Source organism: Leptonychotes weddellii, chromosome 15 (genome assembly GCF_054177405.1).
Source record: "Leptonychotes weddellii isolate Sample4059 chromosome 15, ASM5417740v2, whole genome shotgun sequence".
NCBI lineage: Eukaryota > Metazoa > Chordata > Mammalia > Carnivora > Phocidae > Leptonychotes > Leptonychotes weddellii.
Window position 1 is genome coordinate 11853233 of NC_138383.1, and position 9970 is coordinate 11863202.

A 9970-nucleotide genomic window follows, 5' to 3' on the forward strand; every position below is an offset into this window, starting at 1 on the left:
CTACTGAAAGCCCTGTTCTAAAACGTACTCAATCCTCTCCCTTTGCTCCATGTACACCACCCTCTCTGCCCATCTCCTTGAGTTCACCCTCGATCCCCCATGGCCCTCTCTGCACAGCCGTCAGTGTGACCTGGTCCCAGCAAATACCTTCCCTGGTTCAAGCCCTCCAGCGGCTTCCCATCACCCTTAACATAAAACCCAAACCTTCCCACGACCTAGCGGCCTCACGCAATGTGGCTCAAGGCACACCGGCTGGATGCTTAGGAGGTGAGCTCGGAAAAGTGCCGGCCTGTTTATCAGTCTGTGTGTGTGCCCTGTCCCATCAGAATGTAAGCTCCGGGAGAGGAGCAAGCTTGTCCACCATGTTCACTGCCAGATCCCAGCACGAGAGCGGTGCTTGGCACAGACGAGGGGCTCAGAACAGTGTGCGTTGAAGGAGTGAATGAATGAATGGACCCCAAGACTGCTCCGAGTCTAGCAAACCATTGCTGTGTTTGGCCCGTGGTATTCACAAACTAATTAAGGAGACGAGATGTACACACACACACGAATTAAAGATCAGCTTTCGAAAACTTTTCACGACCTCACACCAAGGAAACCCACGTTCTGAGTCTGTCCGTCGGCCTGGCAGCTGGAGGCAAACACTGCCTCCAGATGCACTGGAGAGAGTGTTTCAAGCCCTGAGCTTTTTCTCCCGCCTATCGGGTGCCCTGAGGGGTGAAATTACAGTTCAGCTAAAACGCTAATGCACACAGTCAAAGCAAAGGCCATCTATTTTCACAGTCTGTCCCCGTGCACATCACAGGGAGCAAGGCTGTGCCTGCAGGAAATGTGCGAGAAGTGCTTTTGGCTCTGAGAAAGCAGAACTGGATGTCTCTCCAAGATTCTTTTTTTAAAAAGCTAATTCAATAAATATATTGCAGAGAGGTCTATTCTAGGCATAAGAGGGGAAAGTACAATATGGCTCTAAAGAAATGGAAGAGCTGGTGGTGGGCTCGAGGACTCAACAGAAACAGGTGAAAATGGCAAAAAAAAACACAAGCATAACGCAGATTATAAACACACGTGTGCATGCGCACACCAAGCATGCGTGCGCGCGCGCACACACACACAGTCACGCACGCACTGAGCGAGCATCACAAGTATGCCGGGCACTCTTCTTGTTACTGTACATGCATTTATTTAAAGCCCACGGTGACCACACAGGGTAGATCCTATTTGCTGTGCCCATTTTACAGAAGAGGGAAGGCAAGTCCAGAGAGGTTAAAGAACAGGGTGAGCAACACCAGATAAACCGAGCCAACGGCCAGAGCAGAGATGGGAGCAGTGCCAGGGCCTTCCTGGAGGAGGAGGGCAGGAAGGCTGCGGTCTAACGAAGAAAAGGAAGGAAAGGGCATGTCACAAACACAGAAACCAGCGAATAGGTAGGAGGGAAGGACTAACTCCTACCCGGCACCCCCCAACCCTGAGCAATGTCAACATAATCATGGCATGTAATCCTCGTGGCATCTCCGCAGAGAAGTCATTGTTCCCATCTTACAGATGGGGAAACTGAGGCCCAACTTAATAACTGGCTTCTGGTTACATAAGCCCTAAGCAGTGCTGGCAAGGCTGGGCACCAGGTCTCTGGCCTTGCCATGTTCAGGGGCCCAAAGAGGCAGCCTGGGTGGGGGGTGCAGAGCCTTCCTGGGGCTTGTCTCCCCCTAATGGCTTTCTTCAAAGCCCATCCCATCTTCAAGGGGGACTTTCTTTCTCTTGCCTTACTCTGGGGCCTAGGAGACTAGATGCCCTTCTATAGCTGTTTCTAGAAGCCTCTTTCCCACTTTTCCCTCTTCCCGACTTTTTTCTTCCTTTTTTTTTTTTTTTTTTTTTGAGCTGCCTGGTCGTGGGTGGAGAGAGAAAAATAGCACTGCGGTTCTCAGAACCTGGCAGATACCTTTGCAGCCGCCCCCACCTGGCTAACTCTCACCTGGAGAGGCCCCAGAAGAAGGAGCGAGCTGGAGGGAGGGCTGGCTGGGCATGGGGGAGGGACGGGGGTGCGGGGGGCGGCTCACCCACCCACCACAGGACAGCCCTGGCATGGAGACCCACCCACCCCCCCAGAAGGCAAAAACAGTTGGAACTCTGTGAATGCAGGGGAATCCCAGGGAGTCTGGGGAGGGAGGGGAGTTGAAGGCTGGCCAGGTGAGGGAAGCCGCACCTAGTGGCTAGCGAACGAACATGTCCAAGCAACAGCGGATTTCTTTGGCAGTGGGCAGCCTGGGGCGGAAGAAGGCTCAGCTGGGCAGAATGCCATGGGAATGCCTTTACTTTTTAGAGAATTTATAAAAATAACACCTGATTCTTATAGCTAATACAGATAAGGAAAAGAAACCCCCAACGTCCCATGATAACCACTGTCATACTTAAACTGCTTGGTAGCTTGCTCACTTCATTCAAATATTATTACTTCTTGTGTTGCCTTTTCAGGGCAGGACAGCGAAGCCCTCATCTCAGACTCCACTGGAACTCAAAACTGGCCATCCAGAGCCGGGACCACAGACGCTGACATGCACACCCTTTAAACATGTTATTGTAACTTAAAGCTTAAAAATGCACAACCATTCAGAAAAGATGACTTCTCTCTAAGTGTGGTGTTTCTTTCTTGCATAAACTACACCCATATGCTTGACTTAAAATTTCCAACTTGAGTTTATTTAAAGAAAAGCAAAATAGTCACAAAGCCACCCGACTGCAAAGTCCTAGATTTTTGCAATATTTTCTAGTCTTCTGGAGTTACCCTGCCCACAAGTAGCTCGAGAGCCATTTTTTAAAAACTCATTTTTATTATCTTTCTTAAACATTCTATTTTATGGTTATTGAAACAACTCTATTATTTGCACTTGTGTTTTATCAGTTCATGTGGGATTTGTTTAAATTAACCACAAAACAATAGAACAGACATCAAAAGTTGACTCATGGCAAGTCACAGTGGGAGCAAAATTGCACGGAAATATGAGAAAATAGGAATTTGGGGAAAAGAAAATATTCAGCATGTCATGGGAATTAATTAGTATTTTGAAGAGGAATAAAATATTGGTTAATCTAATAGGTCATTCAGGGGACATCAGTGAAGAAAGATTCCACTACAAAATATAGGTCTTTCCACATATTCTTAAGGGCTACATAATATTCCATTTTGTACAGATGCATTATAGTTCATCCTAACTCATCATTTACTTTCAGTTTACATGTCCTAACATTTAAGTAGTTCTCAATTTTTTTTACTATCATAAATGACACTGTGATAAATATTCTAATCTTTATATCTTCAAACACTTCACCGATTATTTCATTCATTCATTCATTCATTCATTCAAAAAATATGTTCTGAGCCCCTACTCCATACTGTGTACTGTCCTAGGTGTTGGGGACCCAGCGATAAGTCAAGCCAACAAAACTCCCTGTGCTTGTGGATTGTGTCCTTATGGGAGATTTTCATGTCCTTAGAATAAATTCCAAAATGGATTCTTGGTCAGTGGCTATACACCATTTTAGGGTTTTTGATACACATTGTCAAGATGCACTCAGAAACAGAAGAAACAGTGACTGCTAATTTTTAATCCACTGAGTCACTTCCAAAGGTTTATACACACATATATACACCCTTCACGCAGAGTTAATAGTTGCCATGTATTTTAGTTATCCGTTACTGCATAACAAATTACTCCAAAACTTAGCAACTGAAAACAAATTATTATCTCACCGTGGATCAGGAATTCGGCAGTGGTTCATCTCGGTGGACTGGCACAGGATTTCTCACGAGGCTGTAGTAAAGGGGTCGCCAGAGCTGTTGTCAGCTGGAGGCTCGACTGGGTCTGGAGCACCTGCTTCAAAGAAGCCTCATTGCCACGAGGCCTTGGTTCCTCCACATTGGGGCATCTTTGTAGGGCTGTGGGAATGTCCTCACAACATGGCAGCTGGCTCCCCCACAAAGGAAATGATCCAAGAGATAGTGAGGAAGAAGTGATGCCTTTTCCAATCTACTCCTGGAAGTCAACACTGCCACCAGATTCTATCTGAAGCAAGTCACTGAAGACAGCACATACTCAAGGGGAGAGGGACTGAACTCGACCTTGAATTTGGGGACATATTTTTAAAACACCACACCATAAGCAGGTGAGCCTTCCAGGGCACTGACTGTTGTCAGGAAGAAAAGCAAAAAAACAAACAAACAAACAAATATTTTCTGGTACCAAAATGCATTTCAATGGGCCTTTCTATTGCTTAGTATCTTTTTTTCTTTCCTATTTTAACGAAGCCTATTCTCTTCTTATAAAATGCATGCTTATTTTTGAAAACTTGGAAACTACAGGAAAGTCAAGATCAAATAATAAAATTCACCCACTGTCACACAAGCTGGAGACAAGCACAGATAACATTTTCGTTTATTTCCTCTGTTCTATGCATATTTCCTTACATTGGGGGGAACATAAGGATTATATAATTCCTACTCTTGCGTTTAACACTGTTGCATTCATTTTTCTTCAAATCATTAAGAACGCTTTGCACTGAATATGTGAAAGAGCTACCACTTTCCATTACACAGATCAGCATAATTTTCTTACCAATTCCCTTATTATTTGACTTTTAGATTGTCAATTGTTCAAAAATTTTTGATTGAACAATTCAATGATGAACATCTTTGTTCCTAAAATTTTGAAGGCATTTAGGATCATTTTCTCAGTTGGGTTCCCAGAAATATGACTGAGCATTTTTGAGACGATTGGTACTTCTTTCCTGCCAAGCTTCTTGAAGCCCTACTTTCCATGATAACATTTTCTTACTCTTGGATCATCTAGGAACTAGTATTTCTCTTCAATCACTGTCAGTGCTATTCTTAGTTGGTTTGTTATCAAGTGCTTTCATTCATTTGTTCATTTATTCATTCAGCAAATATTTATGCGAGCACTACGTTATATGCCGGAACTGGGCTACGTACCAGGGATGCAGTGCTTACCAGAGCTCATAATTGAGAAATTTTGGCTTTTGCCTCTTTCCACAAGATTTGGAGTGGCTTGAAACTGAAACACATTAAGTGAATAATAAAATAAACATAGAAGGTCAGGACTGAAGGCAATAAAAACATAAATACATTTCCCAAAAGTGTTAACAAAATTGCTGTCATTGATTCTTAAACTTGGTTCTGCGTTTCCTAGCAGAAAAAAAAAAAAAAAAGTGAGGACCATGATCAGCTCTAGGGTTCTCATAGCTGGAAAAGCAGAAGCATGTGTGTTCCTCAGGGAATGAAAGCCTTTCCTAGCACTGAATTCTAAAGGAAATTTCTTAAGTCTGATTTTATTACATCAAAGACAGACAGAGCAATATAAGGAGGTCCTCAACAACATTTGGGGTTTTTGAAAACTGTCAGTGCAGCAGCAAATTTCACATGGCCCTTTCTGTACTGATCTTTATCAAGTCAGGGCATAAGGTTAAAATGCAACTTCATGAAAGTGACCAAGGGAAAAGCCAAGCCAGAGTCTCCAGGTAAGTAGCCAATTATATGGTCCAACTTGGCCCAAGAAAATAATTTAGAATTCCTGGAAGAAAAGAACAATGAGATACAATGTTTTATCTATCAATTTGGCAAAGATTACACTTTCCTTAAAGATTAAAACCCAATTTTGACAAAAGATGGGGAAGCCAGCCCTCTTATACACTGCAGGTGAGAATATCCATTAAGATTTTTCTGGAGGGCAATTTGGCGTGAAGTAACAAAAGTCCTGAAAATGTACTTATTGTGAAGTAACGAAAGTCTTAAAAATGTACTTATTCACAGAAATTTTGCTGCAGGGGACTTTCTTTTCTTAAGAAAATAACAAAATATGCATACAAAGACTTATGTACTAGGAGCGTGTTCTGCTCAGGCTTATTGCTTTGTAATAAACACAGATGGGCCGACCCACCCAGGGGCTAGAAATCTCTGGATTTGGGGCAGCTCTGGGAGCTGGAACTTTTTCTGTCACTCTTATTAGTATTTCAGCTTTTTTTTCTTTTTAAGACTTTTCACTTTGAAATAATTTAAGACTCGAAAGAATCTGCAAAATAATGGAGAGAGTTGCCACATATGCATCATCCAGCTTTCCCCAATGTAACCAGTACATTAGCAAAATCAAGGCTTGGATCTAGTAAAATACTATTCACTAAACTACAGACCTTATTAGGAGCTCAACAGGTTTTGAATGCTGCGCGCATGCACGTAGTACTATGAAATCCTATCGTGTGCATAGGATTTCATACGTGTAACCACCACCATATTCAGATCAAGGACTGTTTTATCGGGAAGACTCTCACTCGTGCTGCTCCTTTATAGTCACACCTCCCCCTCCATAGCCCGTGGCAACCTCTGATCTTCCTCCTCTGCTATAATTTTGTCATTTCAAGAGTGTGATATAAATGGAAGCACATGAGATAGAACCTTCTGGACGTGCCTCCTCTTTCTCGGCTTGTCTGTTTTCACAAAACTTCGACTGACCCTACTTCCTCCTGGCCCCTTCACAGCCTAAGTGGTTCTCTATGGTATTTCCCCCGAGAGAGGGATTCCGATGGTCACGGAGTCAGCCCACGTCAGCCCACATCATTGGTCACTGATAAGCCCGTGGATTGGCTGTCAGGGTGTCAGGTTCCCATTTCTGGTCCAGTCATCCATGGCCCAGGGCAGTGGCCATTTGACACAAAGATGGCCACCTCGGCCCACCCCATCATCAAAGAGATGAGCAAAGTGTTCCCTCTGAGAAGAGTGCAGATGCTTTAACTGGTGTATCTACCTCACAGTTCAATGGAAACAAGCCTAAATGTCTGTGGCCTACCTGATAGACACTCCTGTGTTCTACTTTGTGAACAGACCCTAATTTGGGATTTTTTGGGGTGAACACTTGCTCCCTGAATCTTCTAAGGCCCCGGGGGATGGATGCTGATGGGCGCAAGCCAATCCCAGGGATTCCATTCTCCTTCGCAATGGCTGGTTCAGGCAAGAGCCTGTGACACAATGAGACCTGAGTGAGGACTCTTTCCATGAAGCGTCTCAGATAGCCTCCAAAAGTCCCGAAGGGGTCACCTGGCTGGGGGCAGGCCCAGGAGAGAACAGCTCAGCATCAAAGAGCTCCCGAAGGTTTCTCAAGTAGGGGAGAGCATCTTTCTGGGTGGTTCTTCCAAAAGCCCTTTAACCAGGATTCCCTGGCCCTCAACCACTGCTGCAGCAAGAACGATCCATAACAGAACAAAACAGAACAAAACCCAAGAAACTAACTTTGAAAAGATTAAAGGCCAGAGAGATGCCAGGAAATTTTATTAGCCTGAAAACAGAGTAATCATTTTGTGAGTTAGGAGGGTCATTTTGTTCCAAAGGCCCAGAATGATTTCTGTGTCTCTGTGAAGGTTCCTGTCCCCACCCCAAACACCTGATGCTCACTTGTCTCCAGGGTTTGCTGGGATTTGAAAGAAGCAGAATTCTGTCCCTTTGTCTTCATAGGGAGAGGCTGTTGTTTGTGCCCAGTAATTGGGTGACTGACTATATAGCTACTTGTCCAAACCAGGACATTCATGAGAGTAAAACAGAGACTTGTTAATTCTGCTGGGGCCGCAGGCATAAACCAGACCATCCAAAGCTAACTGGGCTGGAGGGTCACCCAGCAATCTGCCCAAATCTGATGAAAGCTGCCACCTGCCCACCCCACCCCACCCTGCCTCACCTTTTGGGAGCTGCACGTGAATTTGATAATTTACCTATTTCAGGATTTCTCACACTTGGCATGATGACATTTTAGGGCTTCATTATTTCTTCTTGTAGGGGACTGTCCTGTCATACATCCCTGGACTCTACCTACTAGATGCCAATAACTACCCCCTTCTTAAGTTGTGACAACCATAAATGTCTCCAGACATTGCCAAATGTCCTCTGGGGAACAAAACTGCCCCAGTTAAGACCCGCTGTTCTAGGCCCATCCACTCACTGTTTTGAGGAAGGACTTCAGGTCCAGGGTGTGCTTAGGGGTTAAAGTTTATCTATAGTTAACAAGTCTTATAGTATCAGGGCCTTCCAAACGTCCATCGACTGATGAATGGATAAAGAAGATGTGACACACACACACACACACACACACACACTCTGGAATATTACTCAGCCATCAAAAAGAATGAAATCTTGCCATTTGCAATGACATGGATGGAGCTAGAGTGTATTATCTAAGTGAAATAAGTCAGAGAGAGACAAATACCATATGATTTCATTCATATGTGGAATTTAAGAAATAAAAGAGATGAACATATGGGAAGGGGGAAGAGGCAGAAAAAAGAGGGAAATAAGCTATAAGAGACTCTTAACAACAGAGAACAACCTGGGGGTTGATGGAGGGAGGTGGGTGGGGGATGGACTAGATGGGGGATGGGTATTAAGGAGGGCACTTGTTGTGATGAGCACTGGTGTTTTAGGTAAGTGATGATGAATCACTGAATTCTACTCCAGAAACCAATATTGCACTGTATGTTAAGTACCTAAAGTTTAAATTTTTTAAAAAAGCAACAAAAGAAAAAAAAAATATCGGGGCGTTGCTTGGGATTCTCTCTCTCCCTCCGCCCTTCCCCTCCCTCTAAAAAAAATAAAAAAAAATATCAAACTCAAGAGAGTGAGTCACAGGACGGGGCAAGCAGCCGCTAATGGGGTGGGACAGTGGGGCACATGAAGGGCACCCCAGAGAGAAGGCGAAATATGTTCCTTCCTTTCCAGTGTTGTTTGGGAAACTGCTATGACACACAGAAGCTGGGGTTTGGGTGGGAGAATATCTGAGTCTCCCAACCAAAATGGCGCCTGTGCCTTTAGAGAGCCAGTCAGGGACAATCCATTGACCAAAATGTGTTGCTCCCACAATGGGTAGCTCTGAAGCTAGATCACTCCCATCACTCCAGGAGGGGCCAGGCATGTTGAATGAATGAATGAATGAACCCTAGTTCCATCTTAAACTTACTGAGTGAGCATGGGCAAGAGCATTTAGTCCTTCTGAGCTTTAATTTGCTCATTTAAATAATAAAGACCACCTACCTGCCTTACAGTGGTCTGGTGGTGCCCGATGAACTGAGACCCTCTAGTCCATTCTATCACAAATGGGGGTGGATTGCTACAGGCATCTAGTGGGGTAGAGCCCAGAGATGCTGCTCAACATCCTACAATGCTGAGGGCAGCTCCTGACCCTGCCAACCAAATATGAATAGTGCCAAGGTTCAGAAACCCTCATAAACCTGAGGTCCTGGGTTTCTCCTATGTTCCAGGGAACTTGGGGTTGTCTTCTCCTGGGGAAGGCTGGGGGGTCTCTGCACTCCCCCATCCCATGGGAATAAAGGAATGAGTTAGGGATTGCATCTCTGTCCTCTGAGGTTGTCCTGATCTATCAGTGGGAAAATTGCTTACCCCCCCCCCCCATAGACCAGCATTTATGAGGTTGATGAAAGGACCAGGTGGTCCTGACCTGAGTCAGGATTTTTCTGACTACGGCCATAGGTGGCTGGCACTGAGTGACGTCAAGAGACTCACAGAAGATACCCCAACCAGGAGAGATAGTAGCTAAACACTAGCTAGTATCCCCAGTCTTCCCTTCCGGGCAGAGTAACATCCAGCCTTCCCACCACCCATCCTCCTGGTGGGCCCTAGAGGGGTCCTGGCACATCCAGATTACTCACTGCCAGGAACACCAATGGTGCCCAGAAGACATTTTCCACTTTTGTTCCCTCCCTGCCTCTCCTTTGCTCTTCTGCTGTCAACACCTGCTCCCAGAAAGTGCCTGGCACTGTTTGGCCGAGGACTGTGAACCATCTAGAAACACTACCCTCCCATAGGGATTTATAATTGAACATGCATTAAGACCTATATAATGACAGTTACATTTGCTACTGTTTGCCAGATCCTGGCAATTTTGAATATATTATCTCCTTTATTCTC